Source organism: Aulonocara stuartgranti (genome assembly GCF_965226115.1).
Source record: "Aulonocara stuartgranti genome assembly, chromosome: 6".
Taxonomy (NCBI): Eukaryota; Metazoa; Chordata; class Actinopteri; order Cichliformes; family Cichlidae; genus Aulonocara; species Aulonocara stuartgranti.
Genome location: NC_138944.1, coordinates 41,165,118 through 41,187,382, shown reverse-complemented (window position 1 = coordinate 41,187,382; position 22,265 = coordinate 41,165,118). Strand labels below are relative to the sequence as shown.

General features: G+C 42.3%; 1 long non-coding RNA gene across 1 annotated transcript; it reads left to right on the top strand.

The window, feature by feature from the left end:
• The first annotated feature begins 1,532 nt into the window (after window positions 1-1,532).
• Window positions 1,533-2,293, top strand: LOC309709046. Its single transcript, XR_014277410.1, has 3 exons — window positions 1,533-1,868; window positions 1,944-2,095; window positions 2,178-2,293. It is a non-coding gene; the product is annotated as an uncharacterized lncRNA (long non-coding RNA).
• Window positions 2,294-22,265: the final 19,972 nt, after the last annotated feature.

Here is a 22,265-nt window from a genome sequence, read left to right as displayed (position 1 = left end):
TAAAAAGGAGAGTTGTTGCACAGCTGCCGTAGGCCAGAGCACATACATGGCTTTCTACAGCAGTTAGACATTGGAATTAGGTATCAGTGACCACTTGTCCTCAGTACACAGATTCAGTGTAACGTAGTACTTTATTTTGACAGCTTTGGTACCAGCCATAGCAATTGGTTACATTTTGTCACCAGTTGCTAAACCTTGTACAGACACATATCTGTGAACCTATAGTTTTTCTGACATTGTAGATGTGCTGATATTCTGTTACATTCTTCACCTTCCACGTATAGAATAATATGTCTTAATAACTTAAATAAAATTACAGCTTAAAATGTCCCACCTAAGGCATTGATATTGTTCTGGCTTTCTTTGGAGAAAACCATTATAAATCAAACTCCTCAACTATTTTGATCTGTTGTGGATCAGTAACAGGATTTTCAAGTGTCTTGAAGATGTTATTCATTTCCTGTCCTGAACATTTGCAGGGAAAGGACGACTTCCTGCAACACTGTCACACATCGTTAGTATTACTTTGTCCAGCACAACCCACAGATACTGATATTGATATCGCAGGAATCGGGAGGGTAAGTCAGCATCTCAGATTTGTTGTTGTGCTCCTCAAATCATTCCTGAACCATTTTGGCTTTGTGGCAGAGCACATTATCCTGCTAAAAGAGGACATAACCATCAGGGAATACCATTTTCAAGATGAACATGATCTGCAGCAGTACTTAGGTAAGTGTTATGTGTAAGTAATTTCCACATGGAAGGCAGAAGAACATGAGCCAAAGGCTCACACTGCCAGCTTGCCTTCTTCCCATAGTGCATCCTAGTGCAAGGCTTTCCCCAAGTAAAGCAACATGCACAAATCTGGACACGTGACGCTATATATATATATATATATATATATATATTTGTTTTAAATCACGGTTTATTAGATCAGGCCACGTTTCTATTGTTCTGATGCAGAGGTGACTACTGTTGGCGCTTTGAGCTGTGTACAGGGCTCAACACGGTGACCTTGACTGGTCTGTGCCAATGAACCCCATAAGCAGCAAACTGCAATGCACTGTGTATTCTGACACCTTTATATGAGAACCCGCATTAACATGTTCAACAATTTGAGCAATGATAGCTCATCTGTTAGACTGCACACACAGGCCAGCCTTCACTCCCCGTGACCATCAATGAGCCTGTCGCTGGTGCACCACTGTTCGATCCTTGGCAAGTGTTGGGTCTGTGTTTCCACAAGCCCCGCTAATTCTAGAGACTTATTCATCATGAAGAAAACAAGACAGTCGATCGATCGATTATTTGCGCAAGGGAGGCCTTGTGTTGGTGTTAAAATTCTACTTTAAACTGTGTTATCTTTGGCACTGTTCTTAGATTGAACTATCTGCAACAACAAAATGATGTTTTTGTGAAAGGTTGCCAGTAACAAAACACTGCAATTTAAATGCAATTTAATTTAATTTAGATGCAATTTAAAATTGATTCTTTGCATTGGTTCATCTTTTGAGTTAGGTGTCTTTTATCAAAATGTATAGGGCAGTGTGGAGTGGGTTAACAAACAAACATTAAAATACTCCTCTAAAAATGGTCAGGATTTAACGAATGAAAAAGTAGGAAAACGTGAAAGATTAAACTGGTCAGAAAGACTAGAAAACATTGGTGAAGTCCACTTTAAAAATGACTAGAAAGTCAGGCTGTCATGGTCCTGTGTCTATGGAGTCTGTGTGTGATGCTCGGGTAGCCACACCCCCGGGCTGGGCCATCACCGGCACACCTGCTTTCCATCGGGGTGATTACCTGGAGGACTACTTAACCCTGCGCTGACGGATGCTCCACGTCAGTCCGTTAATCACCTCTCTGTGGTAACTAAACTCCCGTGAAAGCGTTGCGCTAATGTTTTATTTGAAATGCGTTAAATCTGCCTTCATGTGTTTAAGATTTCAATCCGGCGTCCAGTGTCTGCCACCTGCCTGTCCTCCTGCTCGACTGGATCACCCGGTGCATCATGTGGCCTCGTCACTAACTCCACGGATTCCCTTCTCACGGACTTTCCCACTTCCCTCCCGAGCCCCACGGCCCCACTCCGATTGTAAGCCTACTACTCTAATCCTGTCTTGTTGTGTTCCCCTGCTTCCCAGCTCACTAGTAATTTTCTCCCCTTTTTGTTGCAGCCTCCCACGGTCCCGATTCCGGCTTCCCCGCGTCATTTGTTTCCCCGGGTTTTTTAGTTCCTTATTTGCTCCTCTGGTTTTCCCGGGTCGCCTTTTGTTATTTACAATAAAGTGTCTTTTCCTGCTAGCACTTGAGCCTGCTTCTGGATCCTTTTGTGCACGTGCGCCTCGGTGCATGACACAGGCTTGTTGGAATATACAGAAATGAGAAGTGAGCCAAACGTTTTCCACAGCTCTGTATGGTGAAAAAAAAAATCTTAAGGCCAAGTGCCCGGCTGGCTGGTGGACCGCTACTGATAGTAGGGAATTGTCTCTGCATCTTTGGAATGTTTTCAGAACACGAGGACTCCTGTCCTCATGTTTAATACCTAGTAACTTTTGGGGACAGTAATGAGGTGTTCACAAATCAGAATACCACACGATTTCCTTCAGTTTAATTGAAACATGCCAATAATTTGCTCCTGATCCTACTGTATCTGCAGAGGTTCATTGTTCTCTCTGATTAGCAAACCAGATACTTTTGTGCATTTCAGAGATGCAATGCAAACTCTGAAGGAATCGAGCTTTTGCATTTGTGACTCCAAAATCGTGTCACTGTACATCGGGCAGCCCACTTCACCGCTGCAGTTAAATCTCATTTAAAAACATACTTTTAGTCCCTGGCCTCCGACCCAGTGTGAGATGCTGGCTGTGAGTTACTTTTTACAGTTACAGTGAAGAGCCATAAACAACACATTGTACAGTAGTTCACATGATACCCAAAGTTAATCTTAAAGCATAGCAAGACTTGTAACCAAATAGTAATCATCATAAGTCATAAATGAGGTTATGAGTTTTGCTTGCTTGTTTTATTTCTGTAAATCTCACATGATTGTTTGTTTGTGTTGTTCAGGCCTGGATTCAAACAGTCCACACACAGTAGATCGTACATTCTTTCCATGCTGCATGAAACCCTCCCACAATTTCTTTAATAATTATAATGGAGGACAGAAAGGCGCACAACACAGCTGCAGTAACCAGCCCACAAGTCTTTATTTCTTTGCTTGTTTTTCCATGTAGTGATCTCAACTAAACTGATCAGTACGATAATAAGAGGTCATGTTTCTCCCTGCTGTGCAGTTTATTATTCTTTGCGAAATATCATAATATCCCAGAGCTGATTTTGTTTGAGGGCTTTTCCATCTAACCCAGCAGAGAAGACAGATAAATATAGAAATCGATGCCGTCAAATAAATAAATAACATTTCACACGTCTTCAGGGAGACGTGGGTTAGTGAGCCAAAACTGGGCTTAGCACTTATTTTATGTCACTTATTCAGCATTACACATCACCATGGTAACGTAGATTGCACGGCTAACCTTCTTTGATATAGGATACATTCAGATTTATGGATGAAAAATTGGGGAGATTGGAACTTGTTTTAATGCTGATAATATTCAAGATATACATGCTTGTTTACAAAGTAAGTACTTTATTTTCCGTGATGATTTATTGTGTCAGAGATATAATAAATATCTATAACATTTTCAGGGCATTTGCCCACTTGCGCATCTTTTAAATAGCACATAGCTTACACGCCTTGACAATGCATATTAATAATAGATAGTAATTTAACTTGGATATTAGTTATAGAAATATTTCATAGAATTCATACGAGTTATTTGTGCAATACATATTTCCTATATTCCATCACTGCAGACTCATTCTGCCACAGAGGTACCTCTTTTTCAGCCTCAACAAGGTGACCAGCATTGGAGTGAAGAAAAATGTTATTTAGTAATATCTATGACTGTTTTATTTGTGTAGCACATTTCATTATATTTAAACTCAATGCGATTAACAAAGAAGACAAAAACGTAAAAGTGATATGTATTTCTCTGTGCACCTTCAGCACACTAAGGTCTGATACTGGGAACAAATAAAAGCTCCTGAAGACCTGGCATGTCTGACTGGGTTGTAAGCAGCAGGTCACTTATGTACTGGGGGCAGAACCATTGAGAGCTTTGGGAACTAACAAAAGGATTCCTATTGCACTGGGATAAGTAAGTGATTCCAGTGCTGGCGTACGGTGGTCAAATTTCCGTGCACCTGTAACAACTCTGGCTGCTGGAGTTTGAATGAGCTGATGTTGTCCTATTGTTAATCCGGGGAATCTTGTGAACAGAACATTACAATAATCAAACCTGCTCGATATGAAAGCATGGAATCAGTATGAGTGATTTTATAATCTTAGATGTGTTTTCTATGTTATAGACAGAAGTTCTGGTAAACCTTATTGATTTGATTATCAAAACTGAGTTCACTCTCCAAAATGCTCACTGTGTTTCAGAGACAAAGATTATAAATGTGAACACATGCAGCTATGCTATTGCTGCTCAAAACTGGCATGACATGTCTTACAAATACAATACTCAGTGAATTCCAGCATTGTACTGTGACAGGAAGCACCTGTGAAATTTCAATTTGGGAAAGTTCCTCCTAAACATTCTACAGTCAGCTGTGTGGCGTTCTTTTCAGGAGTTGGATCTTGGCCCTTCAGTTCCAGTGAAAGGAACTCTTAAAGCACCAGCATACTAAGACATACTGGACTATTCCATGCTCCCAGCTTTGTGGAAACGGTTTGGGGTTAGCCCCCTTTCTGTTCCAATATGGCGGTGCACCAGAGCACAAAGCAAGGTCCATAAAGACGTGTTTGTTTTGAAAACCTTCCCAGAAGAGTTGAAGCCTTTAGAGTTGCAAAGGGTGGCAACAGAATGAACCCACAGTCACAATGTATCCAGTATGACATGAATTACTTTCCACGAGTCAGCAGTGTTTCCTCTCCATTCACTTAAGCTGAGGTAGGTCACTAAAATATGTGCCTGCCATTAATGCTGTTATGAAGTGTGACATATCTAAATAGAAATGCTTAACAACAGTGACAAGAAGGACAACTGTGAGCGATATAGAGGTCATAGCAGAATTAACCTCATTAACCAGTATAGCAAATTCACTCTAGCCAGAGTCTGCCACAGAAGCTTCTCATTGCTCTCACTCTCTCAGTGCGTGGTTCTTTGCCTTAGCATGAAGTCTACTCGTAATGTGCTGTCTGACACATGCACCGCGACCACGCTAATCCTGTTAGTGGTGCTGCCTAAGAGCGCGCGCACACACACACACATGAACACACAAACACACACATACACACAAAGCTGTTTTTACAAAGTGAACTTACAAAGTTTGCGTACACCCTGACACATGAAGCACAGGAAAAGGCAAAGTCTTACACACATTTGGATGAACTTCTTTTAACATACAGCGTTCCAGAACTAGCATCCGTGAGTATGTGTGCCGGCACTGCATTTTTAAACCTTTTGGAATAAAAGTAAAAAAGAAAGAAAGAAAACTGAAAAACATTAAAGGTTTAAGCATCTTAGTATAAGATGTATTTAGCTACATATAGTTAAATGATTTGCTTTGCTGTACAAATGCCTTCCAAGTGTGTGGCTGCCAGAGAAACCACAGAAATGCTCTCTTACAAAACCAATTCTGAAATTTGAGAAAGTTAGTTTTAAGGCATATTTCAAAAATGTGTAAGGTGGGGGTAAACACCTAATTAACATGGGAGTTAACTCATTGCACAGTTCAGGAGCTACGGCTAACAAAGCTTGATCCCTCCCTGTTCTTAAGTCTTGTCTTCAGAACACAGAGGAGAAGCTGGTCAACATATCTCAGAGACCTTGAAGAAACACAAGGTGTTAAGAGATAAGCAAGATACAATGGACCCAACCCGTTTAAGAATTTAAAGAGATAAAATAAAATATTAGTTTGTAAGACAATGCTAGCCCACATACTACATCAATTACACCAGGAGCTGCTGAAATGGTCTGCCTGCAGTCCAGACTTTCCATCAGCATTCCAACACCATGTAATTAAAAATATATAATAAGACAAAGAACATCTCGGATTGTTGAATAGCTATACCAGACAAGAACGGGACAATTTGTCATGGTCTTAGTTTAGTTTAACTCTGTGTTATTTTGCCTTTGTTTCTCATTTTTTTTGGCCATCTTGTTATTAGTTAAATGTGCTTCGTGCCTTAGGCGTCTGCATTTGGGTCCCCTCAAATAAATACAGGGTCTACCCCTACAGATCCGTGTCACAGCTACTCTCCTAAAAGTCTAGCAAATGGTCTTCTCAGTTTAAAGTTAAGAAATTCTTGCACAGTGGCAAACATGACCCTGTCTCAATTTTTTTTGCCACCATGAAATTTAAATCTAATTAGATCTTTTATTTTATTTTCTCATCTTAAACATGTGATATGTTTTCTGTGTTCTATTGTGAATAAATTATAGGTTTATAAAATTTACAACATTCTGTATTGATTTACATTTTACACAACTGGGGTTATAAAACATACAAGGTAATTATATCTTTTATATGTTTTTAAATCTTCACATATTTTCCATGTGAGTTTCAATACAAAATGACCACAATGCATCTGGTAGTTGCTTATTAACTTGTCTCACATTTATCTGAAACTGTATGATGTCTTTTACAGCCATTAAGCTGTGCATCTTTCTAAGAACCTGCAGAATATCCACCTGTTGACCCAAATTTACATTATAAACTAATTACATAGAGTATATCTCCATATTTGCGCAGCTCAAGTTTGATCGACTCAAAGTGTCCTTTTGTTTTCCAGCATTCAAAATAATGTTATTTAAATGGTCTCAGCTCACACACATATCTGACTTTGGAAATGGATTCTGCTCACAACACAGACACTAACAGCTGGAAACTGCTTTGTGTCACCGGCTGTCCTGTTTGAAGAAATAGTGTTTAGCTTCTTCTTCTTTTTCTTGTTCATTTTTAATTGAAGGAGTTCTTTGAGATCACACTATGTGAAAGTGAAGGTGTAAGTGAAATTTTCTTTTTTCTTCTTAAGTTATTTCTATTTAGAGTGTTCTCCAAAAAGAATCACATCTTTAGCGCAGTTGCGTACAGGTGCGTTCTTTATATTGTGCACACTTTAATTTTTTAATGTGGTGAATTGAGACGTCTGCTGTGTTGAACACAACCGAGGAGGACTGCTGGACAAATTTTACTGAAAAATGTTCAGGATCTCATTCACAAAATGTGCAGGTGAGCCCACAGAAACTAAAAGAAGTCTATCTTTGACACGCAGCTAGAAAACATCTGCCGTTGAAAACTAGCATCTATCTGTCAGGAATAATTTATGATCGGCAGATTCAGGGAACATGATTAATTAAAAACTGATCTTAATTAACAGTCTTAAATAAATGGGGCTCATAACAAATCTGTTGGAGGTATCGCAGATAAGTCTGTGCACGCAAACACGTGTTTTCAGACACACATTAAGCTTATATTAGCGTACATAAAACAAATCGATTATATGAGTAAAAATTAAAAACCTCTTGCAAATCCAGTAGAGGTCAATAAATAATTGGTCATCCAAACATTTCCAGTCATAGGAATAGCTGGACCTGACCACTAAAATGACAGAGACATGACTACAACTGATGAGAGTAAGTCTAAGAATAATCTGCAGCTCATGTAAAATTTTGTTCCAGCCCATGGCACTACTACTCCGCCTGGTGAAATTATTAGCACCACCACAATCTTGGCAACTACCCAGAATGCTAATTCATAATTGATCACAAGAGCCTGAATGGGCCTGACATATCTGCACCGTACTTTCTTTTTTATGATTACAGGACAGTCTAATTACAGAACATTTTCTATAGATCTACACATTTACTTTTTTAACAGTTTAAGCCTAAAAAGTCATGCTGACAGTTTTTTTTCAGGTGAACTTCTTTTCCTTATATTAATGATATGATACCCATCTGTAAATTGATATTTTCTATGGTTTTGTATTATATATCCACAAGAGTAGGTTAGAAAAAAATGACATGAGGGTTGACGCCACTTTAGCAGATAGCCAACCATATTATGGCACTGATTTCATAAGCATAGTGGATTTCTACATGTTAAGCTATAGAGAAAAGCAAGCGAGTGGGCGTATATGCTCCAGTCATGGGAGGATATGTCAAACTGAAGTTATGACCACAACTCAGCTCAGCTGCTGGGTGCCACTTCAAATAGCACCTAACTGTATGAGTATGTGTGCATGCATGTATGCACATTCACCAACAGAGCTTTCATCTGCACACCTATGGTGAAAGACTGTGGGGGGCCCTGAGATACCAAATGTTCACACACATGCACATGGCTGGGGCTGCATGTTGAGCAGTTCTGCCTTCCCTCTTACACGTTGCAAGGTATTCAGTGCTCAGAGATGACTTTGAAAACAGACTTACCAATTATAATTTGTTAAAGTTTAAATTAACCACCACCACCACTAAAATGAAATGGTAAAAAAAGAAAGAAAGATTAAATAAAGAAAGAAAAAGTAAAAACATTGCTGCATTTCTGAGGTGTGTGTATTATTGTCTTATCGCCTCTGCCTTACAATATAAAGCACCTCAAGGCAACTGTTGTTGTGATTTGGTGTTACACAAGGAAAACTGAATTGAATCGAACATATATGCAAGGAATGTAAATTGATGGTACTTTCGGTTAAAACCTAAATCTGTTTTCTTGTTTGTTTAATTATTTGAGGTGAACTACACCTGGGCCACGTGATCATTGCTGTAGTAAATCATTAATATGATGGTTTAAGTAAAATAAATATTTGAAGATTAAAGCTCACTGTCCCATGGCCTAATACAGAAAACTGCTTTAACTTGTTGCAGATCAAAGTGAAATTATTTTGGATGATTGGTGTGTGTCCTATGTTCTAGTCGCTCATAGAAGGCCATATGATTGTTGAGTGTTTCTCTGTATGTATTAATTTAGGTCTACCTTACAATATAAAGCACCTTGAGGTGACTGTTGTTGTGATGTGGCGCTGTATAAATAAACTGAATTGAACTCAATTGAATTAAGTTAGCTATATTAACCCAGAGACACGTGTTCCCTGAGCTTGGTTCTGCTGGATGTTTCTTCCTGTTAAAAAGAAGTTTTTCCTTGTTACTGTTGCCAAATGCTTGCTCATAGGGGTTCATGCGCTTTGAGTTTTCTCTGTATTATTATACAGTCTTTGCCTCACAATATAAAGCACTTGGGGTGACTGTTGTTTTCACCTGGCTCCTTTTCACCAGCCAATGGCTGAGCTCCTCATGCCCTCTCCAAGGATTAGCTCAGGATTTGAGGAAGAGCACAGAACATTATTCACTGTCTGAGCATGACTGATCTTGTGTTCCTGCTGCTAAGCTACATGTAAAATGTGTATAGAATGCTCAATTGTTTTTTTCAGCTTGATGTTTGTATTTGTTAAAATCAAGAAAATGAATCAAGACTGGTTCTTATATAGCGCTTTTCTACTCTACCTGAATAATCAAAGTACTTTGTACAACTTGCCTCATTCACCCATTCATATGGACTAATTCTGTCTGACTAACATTTACACAGATTCATACTGAAATGGATGCATGGGAGAGTAACTGTGGGATTAGTGTAGACACAGACTTTATTTAATCCCACACTGGGGAAATTCACTTGTTTACAGCAACACATATGACATAGGATGAAAGGTTGAATTAGAGATGTATTCTAAAACAATAAAAAATGGAAAAATAATTAATAAAAATAATTAAATAAAAAAAAACTTATAAAACATTGTTTTATAAGCTGTATTTATCCTGAGTGTGTATTGTACAGTCTGATTGCTGTCATGATGAAGGACCTATGATAGCGTTCAGTCCTACACCGTGGTTGGCACAGTCTCATGCAGGGGTGACAGGTGTTGTCCATAGTGCACATTACCCTAGTTAACATCCTCCTCTCACCCATGTCCTCTTTGGAGTCTGGGGCATGCCCAGGACAGAGCCAGCCCTCTTGCCATTTCCTGTCACTACCTGTGCCGCCACCTCCCCAGCAGACGACCACATAAAAGACAACCTGAAGCCAACATAGTAGTATTCTGCACACCTCAAAAGACCTCAGCCTGCCCAGCAGATGGCCCTTTTGGTATGGAGCACGAGTGTTTTGTGAGCAGTCCAGTGTATTGTCAACTGGACGCAATAATTTGTACATGTCGTCCACCTGGATGTCCAAACCATAGATGCTGTGATGGGTGGTGGTTTTCTCCAGAAATTGAGTTCAGGCAAGATGACAAAGTTGACGATGACCTTCCTTTACTCCAGATTGTTCCCCTCAGATACATATCCAGTGATAGCTGTATCATTTGAGAACATCTGGAGGTGGCAGTTCATGGTGTATCTGAAACCTGAAGTGTAGAGGCTAAAGAGTAAAGGACAAGGTTTCGTAACCTGAGGTTCACCACAGTCCTGAAGCCTCACGTACTGCAGTCCATTGGTGAGGTCGTTTATTGTCCTTACAGTCAGGTGACTATTGACTCGTGCTCCTTCCAGCTTCTCCCTCTTCAGTGCCAGTTGGAATTTACTGAAGGCACTAGACAAGCCAAAAAGCTTGACCTTCACAGTCTTTCTAGTACTCCAGGTGTGAGAGTGACCTGTGAGGGAGGTAAATGAGTGCATCATTCATACCAATAAGAGGATGGTAAGGGGGTTGAGCAGCATGCTCACCAGAGATGGAGGTGGTGGAGAATGGTCCTCTCCAGGGGCTTCATCAGGTGGGACAATAAGACCACAGGTCTGCAGTGGTTAGGCTCCCTGGGTCATAGAGTCTTCGGTACCGGAACCACATCCGGTCGTTAAGTCTGACGTTACTAGCCGTGTCTGGGCCTAAACTCCGCTGCAGGTCCATATATCAAACGATCACTATGGCATTACTGAGAGTTGAAAAACTGTCTAAAGTCTTTCATCTTTAATAAAATGATCAGCGTTCTGCTCTACCAGGTGTAACAATTGAGCTTAACATCCAGGCATCCATGAAAACGGAATTTATGACATTTAACGGAGTTAGAGGTTAGCAGGAAGTTAGCTCGCTAGCTTCCATCTAAATACAATATAGCATGTCCTGACTGCGGGGTTTTGGAAACAAATGAAAACGTACAGCTCTGCTATCACTTCCAGCATAAATGAAGACAGAAAACTAAACAGCAGTGACGTTTGTAGGGTTACTGAAGTTTGGTTAGCTGGTATATAATGATGTGCTACGTAACCGCTAGCGACACAGCTATGTTAGCATAATATAAACAAGCTAACTTTTTTCCACTCGATAAAAGTTAACGTGAGTGTTCTCGGTGGTCAGGAACAAATGTAATCGCATGGCAGGATGCTGTAAAAGGACCAAACTTCAGCCAGGAGAACAACTGAGATAATCCATCCACAATACCAGGTTAGTCATTCATATACTGCTGCATGGGCTGGGCTGTAGTTACATCCTAAGGTTTTAAAAACTGAGCTTAAATAAATGATTAGCGGTAATAAAAGCCGAGGGAGGTCAACAGTGATCGCTGACTGTTTTAGGAGCTTTTTGAGGCCCGGAAGTAGGATTCGTCACGTCATCACTTAACGACCGGATAGGAAGTCTTCCACGCCACAGGGACCTTCTCCAGACAAAGGCTCAGGTTACATATGTGCATGATGACCTCACAGAGCTTATCTGTGCCTTTCTGCTCCCGACCTTCTGTGCTATTTCAAACCTGTTGATAAACAGATTCAGTTCATCTACCCACTCCTTACTGTCACTATCCTGGACCGTTCCCCAAATCTTTCCATGACCTGAAAGTTTCGTTAGCCCTCTCCGGACCTCCCTGCTGTTCTTCTAGTCCAGCTTCTGTTCCAGTGTCCTTATGTATTGCCCCGCCTAATTTCTCATTATAGTTCCTTTTGGGCTTCAAAAGCTCTTTCTCTAGTTTGATGTTTTAGCAAGTGGCTTTAAGAAATTAACTTAATAAACATCTTAATTAAATCAAAATTAAGGTGTTTATTTATTTTATTTTGTTCTTGCCGTCATGATAGAGGGGCTTAGCATGATCTAATAAAAGAAAGATAATAAAAGATGGACAAAATCATTCTTGGTTTTGGTCGTTTCAGCTGATTATAAGACAACTCCATAATACCATCAGTCTAATATTTTAATTTGTGAAAAGAGTGCTAAGCAACTGAAGTACAAAAATCACAGAAAAACAGTCTTTGCCAGTGTTGCCAACTCCTCAATAAGGAAATTGCTATTGGCTGTCCTAAAAGTCGCTAGAAGTAACTAAATGATGTCATCGCTTAATTTGCACAATTGGTCATGCTAATGTAATTGTAACCTACGTTGTTGGGGAGAGAAATAACATCATGGAAGAGACATAAAGTGAGTAAAAAATATCCTAAATGTATTTAGAATTTATTTAGAACTACAAATTAAATTCTTTTAGCAATTATTGTTTTTTTTAATGTCACAATTCCAACCCTGCTCCTTTATCTGGGCTTGGTGCTGGCAAAAGTGACCTGAAATAGGCACTCTGGTGGAGTTACTTTGTGTGTGTGTGTGTTTATAGGCAGTTTGGACGCGTAGGTGTGAGCATCTCCTGCCCTGATAGGAGCTGGGGAGGACTATCCTCCGCCTGTGAGCGCTTTGGCACGTGCGAGATGCCCACGGCAACACCCACTACTTGTTGAGAGTAAGAGCGATATGCGCTTTCACGTCAAAAAGGTGTCATAAATAAGTCTCCAATAACACCAGAACAAGTCGCCAGATTTGTTGCTAGTTGCTTTTTAGAAAAAAAGTCACTAAGGGGGTCTGGAAACTCGCTAAATATAGCAACAAAGTCACTAAGTTGGCAACAGTGGTCTTTGTACAGTGACATCAAGTTATTTCTGTGTGACAGTCAGTTTCAATCAAATTAAATGGAGCCGCTTTTTAATTTTATTTTAACAATCAGTGTTAAAATTAGTATAACCAAACATCCATTCTCCTCTGCCTATGTTTATCAGGGTCATGTGGGGGGCTGGAACCCAGTTACCATAAGGTGAGAGACGTCTACACCCTGCACAGTTCCTAAGTCTGACGCAGGCTCAGGTATAGGTTTAGCTATATGTTCATCAATATACTTGTGATTTCCCTGGCCAGCAAAAGATTAGAAGTTGAAATAATAGTAAAATGTGTTTAGCAAAAGCACAAGAGGACTGGAGATAGTCGAAAAATTAGTCAGAATAAAAAAGGAATAAAAGGTACCTTGATGAAAAACTGGGAGCAAATGCATAGTATAATCATAAGGAGTGCAGAAAACTAAGGCACGGTTATTGATAGTGAATGTAGAAACATGCTTACACTGTAAAATAATAACAATCCAAAAAAAATATTGGAAAGTTCTGAAGAAATCAAGGCAGACAGATGGAAATGAAGGAAAAACAGAGAAACCCCCACAGTTGATTTAAAGTTCTCACAGCAGTAGATCCCTCACTGGTTTTGCCATTTTGTTATCCAGGCTCCTTTATTCTCCTTCTTCTCTGACTATCCTTATGGGTGACAGTTGGGTGCCCCTATTTGGTGCCAATTACAGATTGTTCAGCATTGGCGTGGTGCTGAGACTCAAGGCTGTGGAGTCTCTGGCCCCCACAGCTCCCAATTTACCCATCAAACACTCTCATCCACAATCCTACCACTTTGGAAAGTTACACTGATCTTTAATAACTCCCTTACTGGTCCTTTTTTTCTGGTTGAAATAAAGCAACAATTTGTTTGGTGAACAAAGCGCAAATAAAGATGAACAATAGCACCATTCAAACCTAAGCAGCAATGAAAAGAAGGATAATTGTTATCATTCTGGGGATCTCGAGACTAATTCTGAAAGGATTTTGTCCCCACATTACTTTTTTTTTTAACAAATAGTAGACAAAATTAATAACTGACAGGTTTAAGGAGGTTGAATGAAAATTAGAGGCCTAAGAAGTCAAATTGACAGTTTGATATGTGAAGTTTTAAAAGCCAGATAATGTGACTACACAGAGGTTCAATTATCCGGTAACTCTTACTGAAAAATGGGAATAAGAATATTTGCAAAATCAGACCTCTTTGGCAAACTGTATATTCAAGGTGAAAGTGAATGTAGAAAATACATCTGTTGGGTTTTAGTAAATTACTTCATCGTTTCTTTTAACTTATTTCTATTGATCAGAAAATGGTAAATGGCCTGTATTTGTATAGCGCTTTACTAGTCCCTAAGGACCCCAAAGCGCTTTACAGAACCAGTCACCCACCCATTCACACACACATTCACAGAAAGATTCGCCAAGGTCAAGTCATTTGTGATGAAAGTTACTGTACTTTATAGAAAGGCAAGCAAACACAGTCACTTTTCTGCACTTGCTTGTATAGTTATTGAAATCTCTACTACATTACCAGAAATTAACTGATGATGGGAACTGGAGGAGGTTTTTTTTTAGACCTTCAGCAAAAGAAGGAATAAAAGACAATCACAGCATTTCAGGACACATAAAGCTGTATTACTGGCAAATTATACATAAATTATCAAAAATATAAAGTATTATTCTGCAGAAAAATGTTCCCCAAATGTATTTGGATTACATAATTGCTGAAGGCTGAGCTCATCTCAAACATTTCAAACCGTTTAACCTACAATAACACATCATATTCCTGTTATCTGTTCTAATGATAAATCATAGAAGCTCATCCATTTGCTAGCGGTTGGTCTGTTTCTACACAAAGCCTGGCTCCCGATCTCAGAGCATGAACAGCAGCTTCTTATGATAGCTCCCATCAGTCATTCTTCAGAAACCAAAGATTTATCCACCATGGACATGTGCAAACAAACATATACAAACAATTTGTTACTGTACTAAAGTAGAGTTTTCAGGTATTTGTAGTTTACTTGAGTACTTATTTTTCAGACAACTTTTTGTTCCCTAGATTTTTGTCTTTAAGTCATAGTTGTGATATTTTTGCATCAAGCTACAGCTGCTGAAGAGGATAAGCACGAACGAACTTGCGTCCAGTCTGTCGCACAGTTGTTACTAGCTAAAACTCCAAAGTGCTAGATAACTTCACTCAGTTGGAGAAAGTTGTAAGACAGACAGGCGAGGAAGAAGGGAGGTGATATTCAAGTTAGCGGCTAGTGACATTTGATATAAAATGCAGATAATGTTGTCATTTTTAATCACAAATCTGTACTATTTTTTTTGTCTTTTGGCACATTATTTGGGGGGGAGGGTCTCACCTGTGATGGAGGGGTGGGGGTGGGGGGGTCACCTGTGATGGCCACCCCTCTGCCAGGGGTGGCAGAGGGCAGCTAATGATTTTTTGTGTGGAGCCCTGTGCTGTTGCATACATCTGCATGTGCCATCATCTTTTTCTACACCATTTGCCATGGTTTTCAGGCTTTTCCATTAGGTCATAGTGCCTGCTCAGCCAGATTTCCAAAGCGAGCCTAGCAGGTTGTGTTCACTTGAGCAGTCATAAGAGTATCTCAATCACGAAAATCACCATTTTTTAAAATCCATCAATGAGGGAAATGGTTACAAAAACCAACGCCATGGTCCCTGAGTCTGACAAAAAGGCACAGATGGATGGTATATCAGCAGGTTTATCATCGCCTTGCGCATAATAATTACGTCATGGGCTGTTCGGCCACATTGCTATGACCTTGCACATTAGGTGGTACTCAATTGTATTAGAAAACCAGGCATTTCGTGTGGAGTCGTAGCGATCCAAATAACAAGTTGAGATTTTCCCATGCTGAACCATTCCAACTGATCTTAGGGTTCCTCACTGTGCTGAGTCTCACTTTAACCCCTTGACTTTTTAGATGTGAAGGAAAGCTTGACATCTAAAACCAGCCACAATGTAGGCAACAGAAAACAGCCTGTGTCACTACATAATAGATTCAAGCTAAGTGCAAATATCAAAATTAGAATTTAGATTCAAATAACATTCGTATTCTCATGTACTACTATTATTTATTATTATTATTTTGTATCATACATAATTTAGTTACTTTTGCATAAAAATAAATGGTAGAATTGTCCTTCAAAGAGCTACTTTTTTACTTTCTTACTTTGAGTACATTTAAGGCCCTGTACTTTTTTACTTGATTGATTTTACTTGATTTAAGAAGTTCATTCAGTACTTCAACTTTAACTGGAGTACTTTTTGAACACAGGTGTCTGCACTTTTACTTCTAAGTAAAGAATGTCCGTACTTTTGCCACCTCTGCGGGATTGAAAATGAGTGAACTTTCAGAAAGTCTCGAGAACGATTGCTCAAGACCACTTTAAAAATTTACAAGGAAACATAGCTCCTTGGCAGCAAAAGCTAAAGAAATGAGGGGTTGCTCAAGACCTTTGCACAGTACTGTATGACAGGTATTGAAACATCGATTTTTTTCTTTTTTTCACACTTCAAAAAACATTTGCAAACTCAAACTATGGCATCAGTTACTGGTGAATAGCAAAAAGTGACTTTTGGACTACATTTAATGGCAAATCTAAATCTACATGAAGAACAACAAGAACAGTTTGAAAGTGTAAAAATGTAAGAGAGTAGTATTGAATAGTAATATTGAAAAACCATTGCCAAGGACATGGGACGGTTTGTTTTTGGGTTACCCAGTCTGATGCCTTCTACTGTCATGAAACTGGTTCAAGGATGCAACAAAGATAATAAATGATGTAAAAACACATACTTACATAAGCACATAGAATATGGTAGAGGTGAGGATGCTAAAAGAATGTTTCTATTCCTTAAATTTCATAGTGTGCCTCCAGCACACCTCACCATGAGACGACAATCAGTAACACAGAGTATCGGTGTTGCAGGAGGCATGCTGAGCTTTCAAGTCATAGTAACTGGGAACACATGAAGCCAGTGTACTGGCTAACTACTAACTAGCTCAACTTTTCTTTATTAAAAAAAATGGCTTTTATATCACAGACTGCAGTACTAACATGACTTTTGAAATGTCTTCATTGCCAAGAACTCCAAAACAGACAGACGTTTAGCCAAGAATGCCAAGATACACAAACACCCATAGAGATGTGTTGGTGGTCTGCCAAACGAGCTGTCAGTCCTCCATCTTGCATAAATTCATTAACAACTATGCTAAATGCTAAGTCCTCCATCTGTCCTGTAATGCTGCTACATTGTTTTGGACATGACAACAGTACAACAAACATATCTGAATGTCAAGAAGGACATCCACCTTTTGTATATGTAACATCAGCAGCATGATTAGCTATATGTTTCACACTATTCACTGTTTTCATTTCCAACTCCAGTTTTCATTTTAAATGTATTTAGTTACGATTTCTGCACTAAAACTGTAAGCATAATTTAGTGAATCCTGTTGCCATGTTCAGCAGTTCCAGGCATAACAAACAAACAAACAAACAAAAAATGAGCAAAACGAACATCCATCCATCCATCCATCCATCCATCCATCTTCATCCGCTTTGTCTGGGGCCGGGTCGCGGGGGCAGCAGCCTAAGCAAAGAGGCCCAGACCTCCCTCTCCCCAGCCACCTCCTCCAGCTTATCCGGGGGAATACCAAGGCGTTCCCAGGCCAGCCGAGAGATATAATCTCTCCAGCGTGTCCTGGGTCTGCCCCGGGGCCTCCTCCCGGTGGGACATGCCTGGAACACCTCACCCAGGAGGCGCCCAGGGGGCATCCTTGTCAGATGCCCGAACCACCTCAGCTGGCTCCTTTCGATGTGGAGCAGCAGCTGCTCTACTCTGAGCCCCTCCCGGATGGCCGAACTTCTCACCCTATCTCTAAGGGAGAGGCCAGCCACCCTTCGGAGGAAGCTCATTTCTGCCGCTTGTATCCGCGATCTCGTTCTTTCGGTCACTACCCACAGCTCGTGGCCATAGGTGAGGGTAGGGACGTAGATCGACCGGTAAATTGAGAGCTTCGCTTTTACACTCAGCTCCCTCTTCACCACGACGGACCGGTGTAGCGTCCGCATTACTGCAGCTGCAGCCCCAATCCGTCTGTCGATCTCCGGCTCCCTTCTCCCATCACTCGCGAACAAGACCCCGAGATACTTGAACTCCTCCACTTGGGGCAGGAACTCATCCCCGACCCGGAGTGGGCACTCCACCCTTTTCCGGCTGGGAACCATGGCCTCAGATTTGGAGGTGCTGATCCTCATTCCCGCTGCTTCACACTCGGCTGCGAACCGTTCCAGTGCGAGCTGGAGGCCCTCACCCGATGAAGCCAAAAGAAGCACATCATCTGCAAAGATCAGAGATGAGATTCTGAGGCCACCAAAGCGAAAGCCCTCCGCCACTTGGCTGCGCCTAGAAATCCTGTCCATAAAAATTATGAACAGAACCGGAGACAAAGGGCAGCCCTGGCGGAGCCCATCACCCACCAGGAACGAGTCCGACTTATTGCCGGCAATGCGAACCAAGCTCTTGCAACGGTTGTATAGGGATCGAATGGCCCGTAGCAATGGGCCAGACACCCCATACTCCCGCAACACTTCCCACAGGACACCCCGAGGGACATGGTCGAATGCCTTCTCCAAGTCCACAAAACACATGTAGACTGGTTGGGCAAACTCCCATGAACCCTCAAGTATCCTGGAGAGGATAAAGAGCTGGTCCAGTGTTCCGCGACCAGGACGAAAACCGCATTGTTCCTCCTGTATCCGAGGTTCGACTAACGGACGAACTCTCCTTTCCAGCACCCTGGCATAGACTTTCCCAGGGAGGCTGAGGAGTGTGATCTCCCTGTAGTTGGAACACACCCTCTGGTCCCCTTTCTTAAAGATGGGGACCACCACCCCGGTCTGCCAGTCCACAGGTACTGCCCCTGATCTCCACGCAACATTGCAGAGGCGTGTCAACCAGGACAGCCCTACAACGTCCAGAGCCTTCAGGAACTCGGGGCGGACCTCATCAACACCAGGGGCTCTGCCACCAAGGAGTTGTTTAACTGCCTCAGTGACCTCGTCCCCGGAAATTGGCAGGTCATTCCCGTCATCCCCAGACTCTGCTTCCTCCTCGGAAGACGTGTCAGTGGGATTAAGGAGGTCCTCGAAGTATTCCTTCCACCGCCTGACAATTTTCTCAGTCGACGTCAGCAGCTCTCCGCCAGCACTATACACAGTGCAGGTAGAGCACCGCTTTCCCCTCCTGAGACGTCTGACGGTTTGCCAGAATCTCTTCGAGGCAGTCCGAAAGTCTTTTTCCATGGCCTCTCCGAACTCCTCCCACACCCGAGTTTTTGCTTCATCCACTGCCCGAGCCACATTCCACTTGGCCTGTCGATACCTGTCGGCTGCCTCCGGAGTCCCACAGGCTAACCAAGCCCGATAGGACTCCTTCTTCAGACTGGTGGCTCCCTTCACCTCTGGTGTCCACCATTTGGTTCGGGGATTACCACCACGGCAGGCACCAACCACCTTGCGGCCGCAGCTCAATGCAGCAGCTTCGGCAATGGAGACGCTGAATTTGGTCCATTCGGACTCAATGTCCCCAGTCTCCCTCGGAATGCTGTTGAAGCTCTGCCGGAGGTGTGCGTTGAAGATCTCGCGGACTGGGGCCTCTGCTAGACGTTCCCAGCACACCCTTACTACGCGTTTAGGTGCACCAGGTCTGTCCAGCGTCTTCCCCCGCCACCTGATCCAACTCACCACCAGGTGGTGATCAGTTGACAGCTCAGCCCCTCTCTTTACCCGAGTGTCCAGAACATATGGTCGCAGATCTGCTGATACGATTACAAAATCGATCATCGACCTACGGCCTAGAGCGTCCTGGTGCCACGTGCACTTATGGACACTCTTATGTTCGAACAGGGTGTTCGTTATGGCCAAACTGTGATTAGCACAGAAGTCCAATAACAGAGCACCGCTCGGGTTCAGATCAGGGAGGCCGTTCCTCCCAATCACGCCCCTCGAGGTCACGCTGTCATTACCCACGTGAGCATTGAAGTCTCCCAGCAGGACAACAGAGTCTCCAGGTGGAGCACCCTCCAGCACCCCCCCCCCCCCCCCCCCCCCCCAGGGACTCTAAGAAGGCTGGGTACTCTGAACTGCCACTCGGCGCATAAGCGCAGATGACAGTCAGGACCTGTTCCCCGACCCTAAGGCGCAGGGAACAAACCCTCTCGTCCACCGGGAAAAACCCCAACGTACCGGCAGCAAGCCGAGGGGATATTAGGATACCCACCCCAGCCCACCGCCTCTCACCAGGGGCAACTCCAGACTGAGACAGAGTCCAGCCCCTCTCCAGGAGACTGGTTCCAGAGCCCTAGCCATGTGTAGAGGTGAGCCCGACTATATCTAGCCGGTACCTCTCAACCTCACGCACTAACTCAGGCTCCTTCCCCACCAGAGAGGTGACATTCCATGTCCCTATTGCCAGTCTTGGCAGCCGGGGGTCAGTCCTCCAGGGCCTCCGCTCCTGGCCGCCACCCGGCACACAATGCACCCGACCCCTATGGCGCCTCCTGCGGGTGGTGGGCCTGCGGGAGGATGGGCCCATGTCTCCTCTTCTGGCTGTGCCCGGCCGGGCCCCATGGACTAAGGCCCGGCCACCAGACGCTCGCCCTCGGGCACCCTCCCCGGGCCTGGCTATCCCGGGCAGGGTAAACTGTTCCCTCGGTGTCCTTTTCATAAGGGTCTTATGAATCGCTCTTTGTCTGAATGTCAAAGCAAACATTCCCAACATTTTTGGAGTAATCAGTTGTGAGTGTAGTATAACATGTTATTAGCTCATTAAGAGTGTACTGATCTTAATGATGTAGCAGGTGGTCAAGTTATGTTAGGTCAATGTTATATCAAATAAATCTTTTTTTTTTTTATCGTAGATTATGGCCAACTGGATCTAAAAGTTTAGCAAAAGTACACATTCTTATGAAATATTACATGTCATTTCAGTAACAATAAAAAATGCCATAGTCAAGGAGGCTCATTGACTTCATTATATTAAATAATTGAATGTTAACTGAATGAAGACACTACTGTTAATCCTGACCAACTTGGACTTACATACAAAAAACATACCCCTCTTATTCATTTGAATAGAGCCTCCCTATTTTATATGGTCAGTGAAAACAAAGCAAACACTACTACTTGTGGTTTGGTATCTCATAAGTCTACACTCAGTAGTATCCCCACTTGCCCTGTGGGTGGTCTTTGTCCTTCAAGCTCAGATCCTCTACAAGAGACCTGGGAGCTTGAAGATCCTGCAGGTCTTTGTCATTTCTAGGATTGTGCCCTTCTGGACTTCTATCCCATTTTGACCATTGGCCAGCTTATTATCCCAGCAGGGTATCTGACGACTCACTGGGGCATAGTGTTGATCGCCCTGATCTTGTTTTTCCCCTCAGCTGACTACTCAGAACTTGCCTTCTTGACTTGTAGCTACTCTCAGTGGCACAGTGTTGCTGTGATTGTACAATCCCCTCACTTCTGACTACCTACTCATTGTTACCATTGGACTATACGTGTCCAGTCCAAATGGCATTCTGGTGACTTCTCTCTGTAGATCCTTGTGATTTAGATCAGTGAATCAATGTCTTGTTCACTTCTGGCTTGCAAAGCTTGATGCCATCCATGTGGTCAGTATAGCCAGTCTTGTCAGTGATCTGGCTAACTGGGTTCAGGCCCATTCAAAACAGTAGTAGGCACAAAGCCCACACTTGATATCAACTTTTGCAACTGGCTTGGAGGTGGCCTCTAGTGTTTTTCACCACATCCCCACCGAAACCTTGATGAAGGCTCTTAGGGTCCTGTTGATCTTGTACAGTTCTAACCATTTCAGGATATATGTGTGAGACACTGAGTCGTAGTGTATTTTATAGTCTACTCAAGTAATGCACATGGTTGGCCAGTATGGTCTTACAGTTTTGACTGTTCGGTCTACCAGTAGCTGGTGTTTTCTGGTATCCTTCCCAATTCCTTTCTGTGCCCTGCTCTTGTATTGACCCATGTGCCTATTCATCTTAGCCAGTATGATGCCTGACAGGAGCTTCCATGTTGTGCTAAGGTAAGTTATTGGTCGGTATTTGGATGGGACGGGTTGCTTCTGGGGAGTCTTGGAGATCAGAACTGCCCAGCCTTCAGTTAGCCATTCTTGGTGCATGCCAGTTTTTTGTGAGTATATGGACTACAATGTATCAAATTCATGTGCAGATTTGACCG